This window comes from Canis lupus, chromosome 24, assembly GCF_011100685.1.
Source record: "Canis lupus familiaris isolate Mischka breed German Shepherd chromosome 24, alternate assembly UU_Cfam_GSD_1.0, whole genome shotgun sequence".
Lineage (NCBI taxonomy): Eukaryota > Metazoa > Chordata > Mammalia > Carnivora > Canidae > Canis > Canis lupus.
Genome location: NC_049245.1, coordinates 24,385,389 through 24,407,599, shown reverse-complemented (window position 1 = coordinate 24,407,599; position 22,211 = coordinate 24,385,389). Strand labels below are relative to the sequence as shown.

Here is a 22,211-nt window from a genome sequence, read left to right as displayed (position 1 = left end):
AGTAAACAAGATGGATAAAGTCTCCCTCCTTATGGAGTCCACAGTCTAATGGTGAAGACAAGGAATAAACAACCTAGTGTGTCTTATTGAGGACGAAAGAACCTGTCTGGGGAATGGTCAGGGAAGGAGACCTTGAGGTAGTGATGTTTGAGCTGGGATCTGAAGGCTGATGAGTTATCAAAGTAAGGAGAGTATTTCAGGCACAAGGATCAGCACGTTCAAGGGTCCTGAGAAAGAAGAAAGTATAATGTGTGAAGATCACTGTAATCACAGCCGAGAGAGAAAAGAAGAGCTCCCTAAGATAAGTCTGGAGATGTGGCAAGGGCAACAGTAAGACATCTATTTGGCCTTTATCTTAAGAGCAATATGGACCACCAAATAGTTTTAAATAGAAGGGAGACATGATAAAATTTCTGACTTAGAAACATTAGTCTGACAGCAGGGTGGAGAAAAGATTAAAGGGGAGCCAGGGAAGATGTGAAAAGGCCTTGGATCACTATTGCACCAGTTCAAGCCCACAGTGTGTGCTCAATGGAATGAAAGGACTCCAGTCTCCTTTTCTGAGATGAGATCAGTATGCCTGACCAGTTGTTTACAACCCACCGGCTCATCTTCTCTCTCCTGTGATGCTCATGACAGACTCTTAGCTCCCATTTCACAGATGAATAAGCCGAGATTCAGAGGCAAAGAAAGTCACATAGCTATCAAGAGTGAAAGCCAGGGATCCCTGGGTGGTGCAGCGGTTTGGCGCCTGCCTTTGGCCCAGGGCGCGATCCTGGAGTCCCGGAATCGAATCCCACGTAGGGCTCCCGGTGCATGGACCCTGCTTCTCCCTCCGCCTGTGTCTCCGCCTCTCTCTCTCTCTCTCTCTCTGTGACAATCATAAATAAATAAATTAATTAATTAATTTAAAAAAAAAGAGTGAAAGCCAGTTCTGAATCCAGGCCTGTACGACAGACATCAATTCCAGTACTGGACATTTGGGGAGAGGGAAGGAGCCACATTCTCTTGCACCTACTGAGCTTACTAGCATGATGGTGATGGGAAAAAGCAGAGAGGGACTTATAGGCAAATAATAAAGGCTAAAGGTTATCTTTATCACCGTTAACGTTATTGGACACTATGCGTCAGGCATTGTGCCAAGTGCTTTCCTTGTCTTCATTTCCTCTTTGCAAGCACTATTATTATCCCCTTATTTCAGATATGTAAACTGAGGCTTGGAGCGCTGACTTGCCCAAGCACACTCAGCCAGAGGGCTCCTATAAGGCTGTGCACTACTCTGAAACGGAGCCAAGAGCCACTGATGATATTAAGGCTCCAGGAGACAGAAACTCTCCCGACCCGGGCACTAAGCTCTGCACGCAAGTGAGCGGGCGCGCGCTCCGCCTCGCGCTCTCGGGGACGTTTGGCCACGTGACCAGGGCCCGCCCCCGCCCGCCCCGCCCCCTCCCGCGCTCCCACCCTCTCTCCCTCCCTCCCCCTCCCTCCCCAGCCCGGTCCGGCCCATCCCCCTCCCCGCCGGCTCCCTGAGGCCCTGCCGGGTCGGGCTGCGGGCGGCCGGGCGCCGACGGCCGGACAGACGGACGCACGCGAGGACGGACTGACGGACACACGGAGGGCGGCGGGCGCGCACGGCCCGGGCCGGTGCTCCGAGGCCCGCCCGGGAGGGCTGGGGCCGCGCTCAGGTGAGGTGACGGCGACGCGGGCCCGTAAGGGGTGGGCCCGCCGGGCGTCTGGGGTCCCGGTCCCGCTGGCTCCGCGGGAAGGAGGCGCCGCCCGGGCCCGGCGCGGGAAAATGGCGCCGGCCGGCAGTGGAACACGGCTCCTGTGCGGGCCCGGCCCGGAGCCGCCCCGCCCGCCGCGCTCGTGTCCCCGTCGCCATGTTGGGGAGCGGGCCCCGGGCCTGCGGGCGGGGGTGCTGCGGGGAGCGGGGGCCGGCCGGGGTTGGGGAGGGTGCGCGACGCGGGGTCTAGGGCGCTGAGGAAGTGCAGGGCCGGCTGGGGTCTGCACGGGGTGGCGCTCCAGGCCAGAGGAACTGGCGGGAGCCGAACGTGGGGTCGTGGCTGGGGGTCGAGAAGGGACACTGAGTCCAAACGGAACTGGGGCCAGGGTCCTTGAGGCTGGAGGCCAGGACCGGAGTTTAGTCAGGCTATTCACGTTCGGGACCTCGGGGCCGGCAGGACCCAAAGGGGCGTGGGGTCCACGCTCAGGCTGTCAGAGCCGGGACAGTTCTTTGTGGAGGCGCGGAGGGTGGAGGGGGGAGGCTGTGATTAGAAATATTAGAAATGGGGGCCCTTTGGATACAGGCGCGAGTATGAGATTGGAGCGGTTCTCTGAGTCGCGGGGCCGAATTGCAAGTCGTCCAACTCCCAAGAGACTGAGGACATATGTTCCCCTAGCATGTTCCACTCCCAATTAGGAAGAGCAGTGGAAAATAGGAAGACTGATGAGAAGAGAGAAAAGGGAGGCTGCGGTTCGGGTGCAGGAGCTGGCCAGCATAGGGTGGAACTGGTTGGCAAGAAGAAAGAACCTCCGTCAACTTAGGGAGTTTGTGTGTGTCTTTAAAAGGAGGGACCGGGCTGTTTGTGGGCGGTGACCCAAGGTGTCTTCCCAGGAAGGGGACAGCCCACTGTTTTAAGAGCAGGGTCACCTGGGGAGGTCATCACAAAGGCTTTTTTTGAAGCCAGTGAGAATGGTGTAGAAAAATGAATGTGTGAATGAAAACTACAAGGGTCTTAGAGATCACAGAACAACTTCAGAACGTGTAAGGATTTTAGCTGAGCCAGATAAAGTTGACTCCTCAAGATCTCACAAGTTCCTGGCTCTGGAGGTCCACCGCCTTAGTGGAATTTGTTAGCTCTGAGAAAATTGTTAAGGAGAGCTATAGCAGCAAATATCAAAGAACGGTTACTCTGTTTTTGTTTTGGTAATTAGTTTGTCAGTAGAAAGACTGAAGAGGAATACAAAAAAAGTACTGGTAACCAGCTATTTGATCATTTCCAGCCTACCTGCATTTGTGCAAAGAAGTTATCTTCAGAACCCTTTTGACTTCTAACTTTTTAGAGTTTTAAGAGATGCTCCTTCTGTTCTAGGGGTTTACAGCAAAGGGACACCAAAAAGTGAAAAAGATAACAGTGAACAATGGTACACACCCAGGATTTCTATCTTGATCAAACTTTAATTGAAGTTTGATCAAGATAGAGAAGAGTTCAGAGTTCATATGGGTTATGGAAGAATTCTGAGGGAAACTATGAAATATTATGAAATAGTAGTTACAGGCTCCCATAAAATCAAAAAGGACTTTCAACAAAAAGGTTATGAAAATGTACATAGCAAGTAAGATTTTCAATATATGTCCAGTGCGTTTATACTATATATGTGTGTGTGTGTGTATATATATATATATATATACACACACACACCCCCACACACACAGCATCAAGATTCATTTGTTCTGGATCTTTTTTTTTTTTTTTAAATTTATTTATTTTGAGAGAGAGCGTGCGGGTGCTCATGAGAGTGGGGTGAGGGGCAGAAGGAGAAGCAGACTCCCCGCTGAGCAGGGAGCCCAATGTAGGGCTCCATGCTGGAATTGCGAGATCATGACCTGTGCTGCAGACAGAGGGTTAATCAACTGAGCCACCCAAGCATCCCTATTCTGGATATTTCTAATGCAAGAAGGCCTGACTTTGTGCAGTAGATCCCTCTGCCATCTAGTAAAACTGCTCAGAATGATAATAACCCCTCTCAGAATAATATTTTTAATTGAGTAAAACAAAATACACTGTATTATAGAGAAAACCATTATATTGAAATACCAAAATACACAAATTATAAAATAGTGATATAGATATACTTTATCAATACATTAAGAAATCAGATCTAGTGATGGGTGTGATAATTACAATTTTAACACATGGTGAACATAAATAATATTTTGAGATATCAGCAACAATTGTAATATAATGTAAAGATATCTGTGGTAACTGTGACACAGTTACTGTCATAGATACTGCTAATATTAGAGTGGTTTGTTGCCTACAATTTATATTTGAAGAAAATGGTAACTTTCAGTTAGAGGTTAGTGAAAATAAATAGGTGGGGTTTTTTTCCTATCCAAGTTCACAGACCCCTCTGAATTCTGTCTGTGGATTCCCATCTGTGAACCCCAGGTTAAGAAACCCTACTCCTACCACCAGGCATATCTTCTATTCAGCAGACATTTACTGTGCACTAAGATATTCTAAGCATTATGCCAGGCTCTAAGGATTCAAAGGTCTTTAAGGAAGGGTCTTTTCACTTTAGATATTCAATCTTATGAGAGAAATGAACATATAAACAATGATAGTTCAAGATGGTGAATGCCAAAGCAGTGTCAAAGGTTGTAAAAACATAGAGGTGGGCAATGTCTCAGTTCTAAGAGTCAGGGAAGGTTTTGTGAAGGGGTGATCCTGAAAGGTGAAGGAGTTTGCCAGATAGAGTTGGGAGAAAAGAGCTTTCCAGGTAAAGGCATGCACGTTCAGGGAATATAGTTGAATGTGGCTAGAGCATAATATATGTGTAGAAAAGTGGTCAGAGAGGAGATGAACATTTGTTTGGAACCTGGCTTCTTCTTAGCAAAAGGACTTTGCTAAGAAGTTTGGACGGAATCTTTAGCTGATAGGGAAGCATTCATGGATTCCAAGGAGTAGAGTATGTGATTTGGTTTAGTTTTAGGTGATAAATGGATGTTCTTTGTTTTTGTTTTTTTTTTTATTATTATTCATTTATGATAGTCACACACACAGAGAGAGAGAGGCAGAGACACAGGCAGAGGGAGAAGCAGGCTCCATGCACCGGGAGCCCGACGTGGGATTCCGGTTCTCCAGGATCACGCCCTGGGCCAAAGGCAGGCGCTAAACCGCTGCGCCACCTAGGGATCCCAATGGATGTTCTTTGAATGGAGAGTGGATTGGAGAGCACGGAAGAAATAACGAGGGCCTAGTCAAGACAGAGGCTGTGAGCTTTGAACAAAGTTAGAATTTTCAGGTATTGATAATTGCCATTGCACATGGTAAAAGAAAAGGAATATTTTAGATTTTTGGTTTGGGCTGATAGCTGTCAAAGAGGTTATAAAAAGGGTGAAAGGAAAATGAAGCAACAATTTTCACAGATATTAAGGGAGAAGTTTTTTGGAGTAGAGTAATAGATTGGGAAACCATTGTGAAGCTATCAAGTGTGGTATGGTTTTTGCTTAAGGAAATCAGGTAAGTGTCAGCAGACATAAAGCAGGGAAAGTATTCCTAGAATGTAGGAAAATCACAACCATCTATATCAGGGTCAAGAAACTATGGGCCATGTCAGATTTGGCCCACCACCTATTCAGGTAAATAAAGTTTTATTGCAACACAAGCACAGTTATTTATGTATTGCCTTTAGCTGCTTTCACCCTATCAATGGCAGAGTTGAGTAGTTTCACAGGGAAGATATAGTTCACAAAGCTGAAAATATTTACTGTCTGGATTTTTACTAAAGATGCTTGCCAATCTGATCAGCATTTGAAGATTGGATGTTCAACTTCTGGTTTGCCATCTAGTTCCCATATAATGGAGAATAACCATCTTGGCTTTGTCCTTCTGGCTGGGTCCCTTATGTTTCTGTGTATCTGCAGTATGACATAGATCCCTCAATATTTTATATTGGTCAGTGATGCCAAGGTCTGTTCTGGGGTCTGCTGTGTGGCAACTGTGGTAGTGACAGGTTTTCACAGCTTAGACCATGCTGAGGCTTGTGCCATTTTTCTTTTGGGTTGTATTTTTCAAAAGATTTCCTTATATTTTCTGATTAGTAACCTTTGTTGGTTATGTGTATTACAGATATAATTTCTGAGTTTGTTGCCAATTTTTTAAATCTCTTTTTCTTTTGTTAAAAGAAGTTGTGAATTTTCACAAATCTATCCATCTTTCCTTCCCCCGAGATTTCGGAATTGTTCTTTATGCTATCTTCTTGAATCTCCACTATTTTGTCTTTGATGTTTAGATCTCTAATCTATCTGGAATTGACTGTTGATGTGTGATGTGAGGTAGGGTCCAGTTTCATTTTTTCTCGAATGTATACCCAATTATCTCAGCACCATTTATTTATTTATTTTTTTTATATTTTTTTCTTTATTTATTTATGATAGTCACACAGAGAGAGAGAGAGAGAGGCAGGCAGAGACACAGGCAGAGGGAGAAGCAGGCTCCACGCACCGGGAGCCCGACGTGGGATTCGATCCCGGATCTCCAGGATCGCGCCCTGGGCCAAAGGCAGGCGCCAAACCGCTGCGCCACCCAGGGATCCCACTCAGCACCATTTATTGAATGACACTTTGTTTTCAAATTGTGTGCTGTTTTGGTGGAGTCTAAGGTCCTAATTCTAGCTCTGTTGCTTGCTTATTGTGTGACTTTGGACAGGTTGCATAACTTCTTTGTGCCTCAGTTTCTTTAGCTCTTATGTGTTGTATGTATATTGAATATATGTATATATGTATGTAGCTAGATAGTTAGCCAGTCAGCCCAACGTGGGACTTGAATTCACCACTGCAAGATCAAGAGTCTCATGTTCTACCTACTGAGCCAGCCAGATGTCCCAAGTTTCAACAGCTTTTAAAATAAGGATAATAAATAGTATTTATCTAATAGGGTGGTGAGGATTAAGTGAGTTAATTCAGGTAACCTGTGGAATGGTGTAGCACCTAGGAAGTGCTCAATAATGTTAGCTGATATTTAGCACTGTTGTTCATTTCTGATTTCCAGCACCTGACACAGAGTAGGGGCTCAATGTACTCAACACAATTGTCTGTTTAATTTGGTTTTAAGGTCAAAACAGAATGGTTGAGAGATAGGCTGAGTGTTATAGGAGATGCTTTTAGTTGCTGCAGTTTTAGCTGCTACCTCAGACTTTGCTGGGATGGAACTTCTCTCACCCCATCTCTTCTTTTGCAGAGAACTTCTGTAACAGGATGCAAACCAGGAGTCTGTGATTGGATTTCACCTGCCAACATGTTCCGTTTGGCTCAAATTTACACAGATTTCTGACTTACCTTGAAAATTTGAAAGATCTGTCAATAAACTCATATTCTCTCATAGCAAACTCATATTCTCTCATAGCAACGGAGTAAAAGCTAAAGCTTTTAGATATGATGTGTGTTTGTTTTCTAGTCCCCTGCAGTCTTCATTTCTCCCTTATTTTGCTCATTTACTTTTATTGCCCTGTAGGCATTTGATTTTCTAGTTCGTACTTCACTGAGGTTTTAAATATTATGTTTCCTGAACCAGTAAATGATATGTTGGGGTAAGGGTCAGGATGGTCAGAAATTGACAGATGAGTTTGTGGGCAGGTAAAAACCAAAGTCTTTTTCTAAGGATGAGCCATTCTTAATCATAATGAATAAAATGATCATTGAAATTAAAAGATGAGATGAAATTAATTTCAAATCACTGAATAGGCATCTACTGTGTGCTGGGTACATTAGAAATTACCACATTGATGGTAGAAAAGAAAACTAGCTGGCTAGCTTTTATGAAACATTATAGAAGAGAGCCCTTTTTTTTTTTTTTTTTTTTTACATTTTATTTATTTATTCATGAGAGACACAGAGAGAGAGGGGCAGAGACACAGGCAGAGGGAGAAGCAGGCTCCATGCAGGGAGCCTGATGTGGGATTCCATCCCGGAACTTCAGGATCACGCCCTGGGCTGAAGGCGGGCGCTAAACCGCTGAGCCACCCAGGGATCCCAGAAGAGATCTTTTTAATTGTTATGTGGAGCTGTTTTCCAAGAGCTTGGTTGGGTGAGACAAAGGAAAAACAAGAATTCATTCATTTGCCAAACAGTTATTTATTTATTTATTTATTTATTTATTTATTTATTTATTTATTTATGATAGACATAGAGAGACAGAGGCAGAGACACAGGCAGAGGGAGAAGCAGGCTCCATGCCGGAGCCCGATGCGGGACTCGATCCCGGGACTCCAGGATCGCGCCCCGGGCCAAAGGCAGGCGCAAAACCGCTGAGCCACCCAGGGATCCCCGCCAAACGTTTATTGAGCCCTACCTGGTAGCCCTTCTACCAGGCTAGAAGTATGCAGGATACAAAGGTGATTCTAGTCAGGTTTTTTGTTTTTTGTTTTTTTTTAATTCTAGTCAGTTTGTCATGTATGGTATAGGTAATGTGTTATGAAGCTAGAATATCAGAGAATGGTACCTGAAAGAGGTAGCCTTTGAGTGGAGCTACCAAGATGGTGTAGCAATATGTATTTAGGAGATAGTAAAGAGTACAGTTTGGTTGGAGAACAGGATTGTTATAGAGCTATGGTTGGAGTTCAGGCTGGAAATGGAGATTGAACAACAATAGCAGTAATAATAGTAGTGGCTCATATTTTTTGCATGTGTATTATTTACCAGATAACTTACCAAGCATTTATTAAGTAGTATTTCTTTTAATCCTCACAACAACTCAGTGAGATAGGGCACTAATTTTTATACCTTTATTACAGATAAACTGAAGAAAGGAGCTAACAGTTATTAGGGAGAGAATCTGAGTCCAGGCAGTCTAATTACAAGGCCTATGTTAGGCTCTGTATACTGTAAAAGTAAATCAGGGAAGACTTTATATACTTTTCAGTTCCAGACTGGGAAATTCAGACTTGATTGACTAAGTAATGAGGAATCATCAAAAGTTTTTATCCATATGGTAACATAATGAAATCTGTACCTTAGGAAAGTAAGCCTGTTAGTGAAGTGTAGGAACAACATGAGGAGAAAGAAATATGGAGCTAGTTTACTCTCTTCCTTATCACTAGATCAGTGCTCCTTCAGAGCTGACCTAGTGTCTATTTGTCCCTTCCTTCAGCTCTACTGTCTACCTATTGTGTTGTCTGGTACATTTATTTTTTAAAATCTAATCTTTTTCTACGTTACTTTATTCTAAAAAGGACCTGAGGTAGTTGCCTAGGAGCTCAATAATCATTTGCTGAGTTAATTAATAAACGACTAGAGGTATAGGTAGATGTATACATAAAGGGAGTAGTATGGCTTTGTTGGAGTAATGCAGCCCTAGAATTTGGTGATATGCTATATTTTATATAAAAGCCCTATTAAGCAAAAGCCTGGAACCACATCTTTAACTTGTGAAGAATTGTAGTCTATTAATGATGAGTTAATATTAACTATGTCAGTTAAAAAGCTAAGCTCATAGAAACAGAGAGGATGGTGGTTGCCAGGGCCTGTGGGTAGGGGAAATGGAGATATGTTGGTCAAGGCATATAAACTTCCAGTTTTAAGATGAGTAAATTCTGAGGATCTAGGGTACAGCATGGTAGGTATAGTTAACAATAATGTATTATATACTTGAAAGTTGTGAGAGAGTAGATCTTAAATGTTCTTGCCACACTGGAAAAAAAAAAGGTAATTATGTGGAGTGATGGATGTGTTAACTAACTTTATTGTGGTAATTTTGCAGTGTATATGTGTATCAATCTCATTGACATTTTAACACAATGCTATAAGTTGATTATATCTCAATAAAGCTGGGGCGAAAAATCTTTGTTAATATTATCACCAAATTCGGGAACCCTGGGTGGCGCAGCGGTTTAGCGCCTGCCTTTGGCCTAGGACGCGATCCTGGAGACCTGGGATCAAATCCCACGTCGGCTCCCAGTGCATGGAGCCTGCTTCTCCCTCTGCCTATGTCTCTCTGCCTCTCTCTCTCTCTCTGTGTGACTATCATAAATAAATAAAAAATTAAAAAAATATATTATCACCAAATTCAGAGGGTATTCATACTTTATGTTTTTTTTTTTAAGATTTTATATATTTATTCATGAGAGACACAGAGAGGCAGAGACACAGGCAGAGGGAGAAGCAGGCTCGCGGCAGGGAGCCCAATGCAGGACTTGATCCTGGATAGGACCAGGATCACGCTGAGTCTAAGGCAGATGCTCAACCACGGAGCCACCCAGGCGTCCTGCATTCATACTTTAAATAGATATTTAGGGGGCTGCCTGGGTGGCTCAGCGGTTTAGCACCTGCCTTCGGCTCAGGGTGTGATCCTGGGGTCCCAGTATCAAATCCTGCATCGGGCTCCTTGCTTGGAGCCTGCTTCTCCCTCGGCCTTTGTCTTTGCCTCTCTCTCTCTGTGTCCCTCATGAATATATAAACAAAATCTTTAAAAGATAATAAAAATTTAAAAATAAAGATAAATATTTAGGTTTGTATTTAACATTAACCAGCTACAACCACCACTACCCCTCCCCCCCAATCCAATGCACACAAAAAAGCAACAAAAGCTCCCATTAACTGGCACCTTTACCAATATTGAACCTGTTGGGGCAGCCCCAGTGGCTTAGTGGTTTAGCCCCAGCCCGGGGTGTGATCCTGGAGTCCCAGGATCGAGTCCCACGTCAGGCTCCCTGCATGGAGCTTGCTTCTCCCTCTGCCTGTGTCTCTGCCGCTCTCTCTCTCTGTGTCTCTCATGAATAAATAAAATCTTAAAAAAAAAAATCGAACCTGTTGGATATTAGTTCTATAGTACCATTTGTGTATATTTTCTAAAGACCAGACAACAGCAGTTTCTCACAGGAAAAAAATAGTTGCAAATTTGTGAATCAGATTCCTATTTTGGATTTTACATACGAGAATTGTTCATTAGGTTAAGTCCCTGGTCATAATTTTAAATTGTATATGAAAGTAAGACTGTATCCCTTCTATAAAATACAGACTTAAAAAGTTCAAACACTTTGAGAAATCAAAGACATTGTGATTTACCATCAAATGCTAATATAAGTAAGAAGATTTTAGGTAAACCAGCATCTGGCTAGACTTAATAAGAGACCGATCAATAAACCCAAATAATGGACTTGTTAAATATTCTTTCCCATTGTGAATATTAATAGCAGTATTTGCATATACATATATGCACGTATCCATGTAAAATATATTGATATAATTGATATAAATCTGAATCTGGCATTTTCCTAAAAAAGATGAGCCTTCAGCTGAGTTCTTTTAGATTATGTTCAACTCTTTAGTGTGTGTGGAAATGACTCAGAAGCATTGTAATCAGAATAATTAAGTGTGGAGGAAAATGTGATTGTGATAGTATTTATTGACTGCCTACCAGTGTTAAGAGGTATATCCAGTTGGTGAATAATCAGTTTCTGCCTTCCAGGAAACTAATTCATCTGGGAAAGTGATGTGAACATATAAAAGGAGGGGGAGCATAAATGTTTTAAATGAGACTATAAGTGCTATGGAAATTCTATGGAAATTCAGGAGAGGGAGAGAGTACTACTACCAATTGGAAGATCAGAGAAGACTTTATAGAAAAGGTGGTATATTTCCTAGGGCTGCTGTAACAAACTACCATAAGCTGGGTGGCTTAAAACAACAAAGATTTATTCTCTTTTGGTTCTTGACACTAGAACCTGAAGTTAAGGTGTCATTAGAGCCATGTTTTCTCTGGGACTTAGGGTGGAATCCTTCCTTGCCTCTTCCTGGCTTCCATCAGTTCTTGGGGTTTGTTTGTTTTGTTTTGTTTTCTTTCCTTTTTTTTTTTTTTTTTTTTTTTTTTTAAGATTTTCATTTATTTGAGAGAGAGAGAGAGAAAGAACGAGTTGGGGGAGGGGCAGAGGGACAAGTGATGGGGCTCAGTCCCAGGACCCCAAGAAATCATGACCTGAGTCAAAGTCATTTGCCTAACTGACTGAGCCACCCAGGTTCCCCAGTTGTTGGTGTTTCTTGATTTGCAGCTATATCATCACAATACTCTCCGTGTCTCTGTGTCCAAATTTCCCTCTTATAAAGAACCAGTCAGGGGCATCTGGGTGGCTCAGTTGGTTAAGCATCTGCCTTCAGCTCAGGTCATGATTCCAGGGTCCTGGGATCAGCCCCATGTTGGCTATCTGCTCAGCAGGGAGCCTACTTCTCCCTCTCCCTCTGCCTGCTGCTCCCCCAGCTTGTGCTCTCTCTGTCAAAAAAATAAATAAGTAAAATCTTTAAAAAAAAGACAAAAAAAATAAAAGACCATAGTCATTGGATTAAGGGCCTACTCTACTCCACTCTGACCACATATTAACTAATTATATCTGCAGTGATCCTATTTCCAAATCAGGTTATATTCTGTGATCCTAGGGGTTAGGACTTTAATAAATCTTTTTGTGGGATACAGTTTAACTCGTAGCAGTTGGCATGATACAGAGGTGCTACAGAGGCATTAAATTAAAATTTATTCAATAAGTAGAAGGGTAAGATTGCAATGAGTTAAGGAGAGAGGAACCAAGGGCATGATGGACATAAGAAAGCAAACATGAAATGGTGAGAAGTCTGTTTTGTTGGTGTGTTGAAGAGTTGTGAGGAGATGAAGCCAGAGTAGTTTGTTAGGGCCCTAGATGGCAGATCTAGGACATTCAAATGTTGCTGAGTGGGTAGTATATGGGAACAGGATGGCACTGCAGAATTTTGCAATATGGTGGGTAACTGATTCAAGCTTTGGATAGCTAATTCAAGCTTTAGGGAGATTCTCTGATCAGGTGATCATGAATAAGTAGACACCCCAAATCAAAACAGATGGTTGATGATTTAACACACCCAGCCTCCCTCATTTGCCTATGCCAGTAACTTTACCAGAACAGTCAGGAAATTCCTCTTATGTAAAAAACAGCACTAGCCAAAACACCACAACAGCACACTTTGAGGATTTTATTCGCCTCTTGGTCAGTCATTCGTCGACATTGAGATACATTAGCTCTTTAAGATCTCTATTCAGAGGCCTCTCCATGGATTTCAGATTAGTAATTATGTCACTCTTCATTTTCTTTCAAACTTTTCTTCAAAATCACCTCTTTTCCATGATTTTTCTCAGAACTCTCTTCAGTCTTTCCATATCTTTCTTAAACATCTGACTAATGGAAAGAATGAAGGAAGATTGTGTACTGTCCAAGCCAACAGACAGATGTGATCAGGTAAAATTCAAAATAGTCTGTAGGCTGAAAGACACCACTTATGGCATCTAACAATATGGGGAAAATCTCTTTGAGCCTCTGACTTATTTTGTTGGTTTATATTGTGCTCAGTTAAATTAACTATATTTGTGTTAGGAAGAGTAGTTCTAGGAATCTGAAATTTCATATTTCACAGATTTATCTTTTGTTTCTTATACTAAAATGTCAGAATTGAAGTTTAAAAAATAATGTTAATATTCCCTAATCCCTTAAATGTCCAGTATTCCTACCAGGAACAAACCAGTGGTCATTACTGTATTGAAATGCCAGTGTTGGGCAGCCCGGGTGGCTCAGTGATTTAGCGCCGCCTCCCACCCAGGGTGTGATCATGGAGTCCCTCAATCGGGTCCCGCGTTGGGCTCCCTGCATGGAGCCTGCTTCTGCCTGTGTCTGTGCCTCTCTCTCTCTTTCTCTGTCTCTCATGAATAAATAAATAAAAATCCTTAAAAAAAAAACAAAAAACCAACCAGTTGTCAATACAGTAATGACAATGTATTTGACAGGCTTTTTGTGGATTCTTTCAGGGTACTAAGTTTCTATGATTTCATTGGAAGTTTGCGTAAATTTTCCCTTGAGAGCCCTGAACTTGGAAACAAGAAGCATGTAGTAGTTTTATAAGAAATTCATAAAAAAAAAAAGAAAAGAAATTCATGAGATGTAAGAAGGATGAGATTGGATCTTTAGTTGTGCTATGGCAAATCATTTTGGCAGTTCACGTTTAACTGTTTATTTAGATACTTTATGAATGCCTTATACATTATCCTGAAACATTTAAGGCTATGTGGTTCACAGGCCGCTTATTGTAAGTACTACAAGTGTAATATCCAGATTTAGGCATTCATATAAATGTTATTTAAAATTTCTCATTCTACAAAATTTTGTTTCTTATATAGTAACTTCAGAAACAGGAAAGTACCTACCTATCCTGACTGATATATAATAAGTAGTCAAGGGTAGTTGAACAAATGCATCCATTGAAAGTATTCAAATTCTGTATTTGAAATTATGAGGGACTTCTCTGCACATATTTTCCATTTAAAAAATAACTCATGGGGGTGGCTGGCTGGCTCAGTTGGTGGACCATGTGACTCTGGGTCTCGGGGTTGTGAGTTCAAATCCCACATGTTGGGTATAGAGATTACTTAAAAATAAAATCTTTCAAAAAATAATAACTCATGGTCTGTAAGTTTGAAATTATTTCACTTGATCTTAGCCAAAAAGCCCAGAGTGATTGAAATGATTTCAAAATATAAAGTTAAAAAAAAAAATCCATGCAAAACAGTCTCTTTGGAAAAAACAAACAAACAAACAAAAAAACAGTCTCTTTGGTAACACAGTGAGAATATTATTCCTAGCTGTCCTTTTTAAGATTTTTTTTTTAAGATTTTATTTATTTATTTGAGTGAGAGCAAGAGAGATCACAGAGGGAGAAGAAGCCAACTCGTCAGTGAGCAGAGAGCCCACTGTGGGGCTCGATCCCAGGACCTAGAGATCATGACCCGAGCTGAAGGCAGATGCTTAACTGACTGAACCATCCAGGCACCCCTAAGATTTTATTTTTAAGTAATCTCTATACCCAACATGAGGTTTGTAATTAAAACCCCAAGATCAAGAGTCACATGCTCTACTGACTGAGCCAGCCAGGCACCTCTATTACTAACCTTCTGTCAGAAGGAAAGGTTTGCACCCAGACAACAAATCACTTCGCACAAGCTGAAGATATGCTTGTGTTTATGAGACAGAATCCAGAAGAATTCTGGGATTCTTATTTTACAAAGCTGTTTATTTATTTAAAGTATAGTTGACATACAATGTGACATTAGTTTCAGGTGTCTACTATAGTGATTTGATAACTCTATAAGTTGTGCTATGTTCACCGCAAGTGTACCTGTTATCTGTCACTATAAAATTCTATTTATTGTAATACCACTGATTATATTCCTTATGCTGTACCTTTCATCCCCATGACTTATTCATTCCATAACTGGAAGCCTGTGCCTACCTCCCACTCCCCTTCACCCATTTTGCCCACCCCCCAACTCCCATTACAAATCTATTTCAAACATTTGAATGGAGATATTCGTTGTTTAAAGGGAAAGCAGATAGAATAATTAAATTTCTTGGTAAATAGTCCTTGAGTTTTCTTAAACAGAAGGAACTCAAGATCCTGTTTAGCTCTAGCTTAGTGATCCATCCTCTCATTTTATTTTATTTTTTTTTGTAAATTTTTTTTTTTTTGTAAATTTTTATTTATTTATGATAGTCACACACAGAGAGAGAGAGAGAGAGGCAGAGACATAGGCAGAGGGAGAAGCAGGCTCCATGCACCGGGAGCCTGACGTGGGATTTGATCCCGGGTCTCCAGGATCGCGCCCTGGGCCAAAGGCAGGCGCTAAACCGCTGCGCCACCCAGGGATCCCCATCCTCTCATTTTATAATTTAGGAATCCAAAGAGATATTATCCTGCCCACAGTCATACCAACTGTATGGGAAGATTACAACTAGAACTTGAGGCACATGTACTCTGCTATGCTTAGCCTCGCTTTCTTTCCATTCTGTTACCCTGTGTTTCATTTTAATAAAATAACGCTAGTCTGTTCTCAAGATATACTCAGTTAATTTTACTAATAATCATTTGACATTTGTATTGAAAACATTATTAAAAACAGATTCTGCAGTTAGGAAATCATTGCATGGGCATTAGGCTTTATTTAACTTCTTTTGTGGATGGTGCAGCAGCTGTGATAGTGCATGGTTGCGAACCAGGACATCTATATTTTCTATTTGCTTGTTTGGTTTTTGCATTGTCATTTGTGATGAAAATTTTTTCAGTGTGTAAGTAGAAGAGTAAATGTTAAATTAAAAAGTATATTACCAAAAAAAAAAAAAGTATATTACCATCTGCACATTTATAGTTTTACAACAAAAGTGTAGGAGAATGACAAGAAGGACTTAGTCTGTAGCTAACATACATAATCTAGGGCAAATCATGTAACCTCTGTGGGACTGTTTCTGCTACATACTTCATTCATTAGAATCATTTAGGGGTACTGCCCAAGAGAGATTTATTTGTTTTTTAATATTAACTAAAGTATAACACATACAATGCAAAGTGCACAAATCATAAGGATAATGAACACACATGTATAACCACTATTGATGTATTTTTAAAAAGCTTTCTTAATGATTATGAAAGCTTTCTCTTTTAAAAACCACTGGATTAAGACTATGAATAATCTCTTGTCTTTTAACAACTCTTTTTAGAGTGAAATTAGCAGAAACAATGGTAGAAAATAGGAATTTGGGCAGTTACAAAAATATATTTTAAACAAGTTCATTGGGCTTACGTATTTAGTCTTTTCTTCTGATGTTTCTCTTCTTCCTCTTTGCTCTTTTCCCTTTCTGTCTAGGTCCTGGATGGAATGGAGAGGGGTCCTACTGAACGTCTATTATCTTTTCTGAGAGTGGTCAGAGTTCTTAAACAGGTCTGTTGTTTATATAGAACACAAATGCAATCTTGTTTTATTAAAGAAATAGATTTCAATTTATAAGAAAAGTATTGAAAAAAAAAAGAAAAGGATTGAATTAGCTAGAAATAGAATTTACTTTTTAAAAAAGAAGGCATTTTAATCTCTGATCTTTAATCATTTTAATGTCCGTGGGGCATTTTAATTTGGTAAGCTACATTTGACATGTGAATTGGACTGAGGGCAATGGAATTAAATAAGATCCTCTTATCAGAAAACCAGTTTCTTAATAAAAAAGCAAGTGAGCTTTGTCTTTTTAAGTTATGTTGAATATATGTAATATGGTAAAATTCTTTATTGGTTTCATGAGAAGCACTGAGAAAAGATTAAAAGTGAATATCTTAGTTGTCTATGATTCTGGAGGGGAATGGAGGCATGAATAAACCCAAGAAGAAAAATAATTATCTGGCCCTCTTTCTTATGTTTTCAGAATTCATAACATTGGAGGTGGGGGGAATGGTACCTTGCAATCTGACTCAGAGAAAGGCAAATGCGTAGAGTGTGGGTTTTGTTTTGTTTTCCCTTTTGTCTGTCTCTGTTACCAAGAATGAATTTTAACATTATTCAGTCAGATAAAAACTCTAGCTTAGTGATTTTCCAAACTTCTCTTCACATTGGACTCACCTGTGGAACTTGGCAAATTATCAATGCCTTTGTCTCCCTTCCTTCCCTACTCTTCACTCTATTGTGATTTAATTGGCCTGGGGCTATGACTTGGGTTTTTGAATTTTTAATTTTTTAAAAATGTTTTATTTATTCATAAGAGAGACAAAGAGAAAGAGAGGCAGAGACACAGGCAGAGGGAGAAGCAGGCTCGATGCAGGGAGCCCGATGGGGGACTCGATCCCGGGACTCCAGAATCAGGCCAAAGGCAGGCGCTAAACCGCTGAGCCACCTATGCATCCCAGTTTTGGAATTTTTTTAAAGATCCATAGGTGATTCTAAAGTACAGACAAGTTGGGGAACCACAGCTTTAGCTAATTAAAGCAGATTTGGCCACTGTTGCAACTTGTGACCTTTTTTTTACCTAAATATTTGTATAAATACATAAAAAGGGGGTTAAATATTTTGATTTAAGAATCCAGTACCTTGAGACACCTGGATGGCTCAGTGGTTTAGCGCCTGCCTTCTGCCCGGGGCATGATCCTGGAGTCCCGGGATCGAGTCCCACCTCGGGCTCCCTGATAGAGCCTGCTTCTCCCTCTGCCTGTGTCTCTGCCTCTCTCTCTCTCTCTCTCTCTCTCTCTCTCTGTGTCTCTCATGAATAAATAAATAAAATCTAAAAAAAAAAAAAATTTGTGTCGAACTACAAAAGACCTTGAATAGGCAAAGCAGTCTTGAAAAAGAAGAACAAAACCTGAGATATCACAATCCCAGATTTCAAGATACTATGAAACTATAGTAATCAAAACAGTGTGATACTGGCATAAAAATAGACACAAAGCAGAGAGCCCAGAACAGAGAGCCCAGAAATAAGCCCGCAATTAAATGGTCAATTAATCTGACAAAGGGGGCAGCAGGAATATGCAATGGGAAAAAGTTTCTTCAAGCAGTGGTAGGGAAACTTGATAGTGATATGCAAAAGATTGAAACTGGACCACTTTCTTTCACCATACACAAAAATAAGCTCAAAATGGAGTAAAGAACCTAAATGTGAGACCTGAAGCCATAAAAATCCTGGAAGAGAACAGAGGCAGTAATTTCTCTGGTATCAGCTCTGGCAGTGTTTTTCTAGATATGTCTCCTAAGGCAAGGGAAACAAAAGCAAAAATAAACTATTTAGACCACATCAAAATAAAAAGCTATTGCACAGCAAAGGAAACAATCAACAAAACAAAAAGATAGCCGCTGAATGGAAGAAGATATTGCAAACAACTTACCTGATTAAGAGGTTAGTATCCAAAATATATAATGAATTTACGCAGCTCAACACAAAAAACCCCAAATAATCCAGTTTAAAAATGGACATAAATAGACATTTCTCCAAAGAAGACATCCAGATGACCAACAGTCACGTGAAAAGATGCTCAACGTTATTCATCATCAGAGAAATGCAGATCAAAAAACCACGATGAGATATCACCTCTCACCGGTCAGAATGGCTAAAATAAAAAAAAAAAAAAACAAGAAACACAAGTATCAGAAAGGATCTGGAGAAAAAGGAACCGTCATGCACTGTTGGCAGAAATGCAAATTGGTGCAGCCACCTCAAAATATTAAAAACAATTAGCATATGATCCAGTAATTCCACTACTGGGTATTTACCTAAAAAATGTGAAAACACTAATTCTAAAGGATATGTGCACATCTATGTTTATTGTAGCATTATTTAAAATAGCAAGATTATGGAAGCAGCCCAACTGTCCACCAATAGATGAGTGGGTAGGAGCACTGAGTGGCACAGTCAGTTAAAACCTCTGACTCTTGGGACACCTGGGTGGGTGGCTAAGTGGTTGATTGTCTGCCCTTTGGCTCAGGGCGTGATCCTGGAGTCCCGGGATTGAGTCCCACATCAGGCTCCCTGCATGGAGCCTGCTTCTCCCTCTGCCTGTTTCTGCCTCTCTCTGTGTGTCTCTCATGAATAAATAAAACCTTAAAAAACAAAAACAAAAGAAAACAAAACAAAAAAAACAAAGAAAACCTCTGACTCTTGGTTTTTTTTTTTTTTGTTTTTTTTTTTGACTCTTGGTTTTGGCCCAGGTCATGATCTCAGGGTCATGAAATGGAGCCCTGCCTCGGCCTCCATGCTCAGCATGGAGTCTGCTTAAAGTTTTCTCTCCCTCTCCCTGTGCCCTTCCTCCTACCTCTTCTCTCTCTCAAATAAATAAATCTTTTTTTTTAAATAGATGAATAGATAAAGAAGATGTGATATATATACACAACAGGATATTACTCAGCCATAAAAAATAAAAAGAATGAAATCTTGCCTTTTGCAACAACATGGATGGACCTAGAGGGTATAGTGCTAAGTGAAATAAGTCAATCAGAGAAAAACAATACCATATGATTTCACTCATATGTGGAATTTAAGAGACAAAACAAATGAGCAAAGGAAAAAAGACAAAAAACTGGACTCGTAAATATAGAAAACAAACTGCTGGTTACGGGGGAGGGGGATGAAATAGATGAAGAGGATTACGCTTATTTTGATGAGCACTGAGTAATGTATAGAATTATTGAATCACTGTATTGTACACCTGAAACTAATATAACATTGTATGTTAACTACATAATATAAAAAATATATATCAAGAACTCTTATAACTCAATAGTCAAATATTCCAATTTCAGAAATTAGCAAAGGATTTGAATAGATGTTTCTGCAAATTATGCCAGTGTCAAATAAAAACGAAAATATGCTCAACACCATTTGGCACCAGGGAAATGCAAATCAAAATCACAGTGAGATACCACTCATACCCACTAGGATGGCTATAATCAGAAAGGTAATAACAAGTCTTGGTGAGGATGCAGAGAAATTTAAACCCTTGTACACTGCTGGTGGGAGTATAAAATGGTGTAACTGCTTTGTAAAACAGTTTGGCAATTCCTCAAAAAGTTAAACATAGAATGTAGGACCTAGCACTTTTACTCCTAGCTGTAAATATATAGCCATATACATATGTATATTCGAGAGAAATGAAAACATATCCATGTAAAAGCTCATATTACGAATATTCATAGCAACATTATTCATAATAATGAAAAGTGGAAGCAACTGAAAAGTGAATGGATAAATAAATAGGGTATTTTTTGGTAAGGGATATTTTTTTTTTTTTAAATTTTTATTTATTTATGATAGTCACACAGAGAGAGAGAGAGAGAGAGAGAGAGGCAGAGACACAGGCAGAGGGAGAAGCAGGCTCCATGCACCGGGAGCCCGACGTGGGATTCGATCCCGGGTCTCCAGGATTGCGCCCTGGGCCAAAGGCAGGCGCTAAACTGCTGCGCCACCCAGGGATCCCTTGGTAAGGGATATTGTTTGGTGATTTTAAAAATGTTACTTGCAGGATCCCTGGGTGGCTCAGCGGTTTACGTGCCTGCCTTCGGCCTAGGGAGTGATCCTGGAGTCCCAGGATCCAGTCCCACATCGGGCTCCCTGCATGGAGCCTGCTTCTCCCTCTGCCTGTGTCTTTACCACTCTCTCTGTCTCTGTCTCTCATGAATAAATGAATAAAATCTTTAAAAAAAAATGTTACTTGCTCCAACACCTTCAAAATATGCGAAGTGAAAGAAGCTGGTCACAAAAGATCAGTTATTATATGGTTTCTGTTATATGAGGTATCTGGAATACACAAATGCTCTTTGATCTAGTCTAAAACTCTTTACTATTTATTTATTTATAAATATTTTATTTATTTATTCATGAGAGACAAAGAGAGAGAGAGAGAGAGGCAGAGACACAGGCAGAAGGAGAAGCAGACTCCATTCAGGGAGCCTGACATGGGACTTGATCCCGGGTCTCCAGGATCAGGCCCTGTGCTGAAGGCGGCACTAAACTGCTGAGCCACCTGGGCTGCCCCTCTTTACCCTTTAATAGGAGAACTTAACCCATTAAATTAACAACAGAATTGTTGAACATATTAGCAGAATTGTTCATAGTACTCAGATGAAGATAATGGTGACTAGTAATAGTTCATTTTTATTTCATATCTTATAGATCTTCCTTTTCAATGATTTTTTTAAAAAATAGCTTTTATTCAGTGCTCTTTATTCAATAAGTAAGCAGCATTGAATAAATAGAAAAATAATATAGAAAGGAAAAAAAATCCCAATACCAAGTAATAGATACAGTTAAATGTCAAGGATAAGGAGCATAGTATTCCATTCCTTACTTAGAGGATTTAGGGTAGTGTTAGGGTTATGAGTTAGAAATAAGGTTAGGGTTAGCAATCATTCAAAATATCTGTAAAGGAGTAGAGACGACGATAAGTGGCCAATTTCTGATGACTGTGTAATTGTAGTACGGCTGGCTAGTCTTGCACCTTTGTAGACACTTCTGGATGTTGGGTATTAAAGGCCCAGAATTCACACTCTTCATTTGTGCTTAGAATTTGTCTTCCCATGGAGGCTCTAAAGCTGAATAGGAAAAACCCATTTAACCCATGGTTATTAGAAAGGAACTGAAGGCTATTAAGTACCTGAACATTTGAAAGATGTTTGAAAAAGAATGGAGGACAGTAAGAGGTAGAATTTTGTCTGAACAATTAGAAGTTTATGATTAAAAAAAATAGCATTGATGCTAATCATATTTATAACAATTTTTTTAGACTTAATGTTTAGCTGATTTCATCCCGTCTCAAGGTCTTTGTTTTTGGTTAATTATTATTAGATAATATTTTTATGAAAAGTATCTGATAAAAGTATCTTTATGTTAGTTTCAGACTGAATGACTGCTTGGTCAGGGAGAGGACAGAATTATTAGGTCACATTATTTTCCACTCCTAATTTTTTACTATTTTGCCATTGACTTCTGATCTTACGAAGCAGAAATCCAAGGTCAGCCTGATTTCTGGTCATCTGTGTATGACTTCTTTATTGCTTTGTGGGTTGATTGTGGGACATTTTCTTTATCCTTAAAATCTAAAAGTTTGACTAGAAAAAAATCTAGCTGTCATTATCTTTTCAGTAATTTTGCCTGGTATTTTATGAGCTCTTTTGAGC

The 22,211-nt window shown here is 40.3% G+C and overlaps 1 protein-coding gene across 11 annotated transcripts in view; it reads left to right on the top strand.

Moving 5' to 3' along the window:
• The first annotated feature begins 1,539 nt into the window (after positions 1–1,539).
• NCOA6 (nuclear receptor coactivator 6) overlaps positions 1,540–22,211 on the top strand; it is a 91,078-nt gene continuing 70,406 nt past the window's right edge. For 6 of the 11 annotated variants that reach the window (XM_038572054.1, XM_038572059.1, XM_038572058.1 and 3 more), the window contains exons 1-2: positions 1,542–1,685; positions 16,431–16,505. The gene's annotated coding sequence lies outside the window, so the exon portion shown is untranslated. Of the gene's footprint in view, positions 1,686–16,430; positions 16,506–22,211 lie in introns of all 11 variants that reach the window. The other 5 variants (XM_038572061.1, XM_038572060.1, XM_038572055.1 and 2 more) reach the window with 3 other exon arrangements.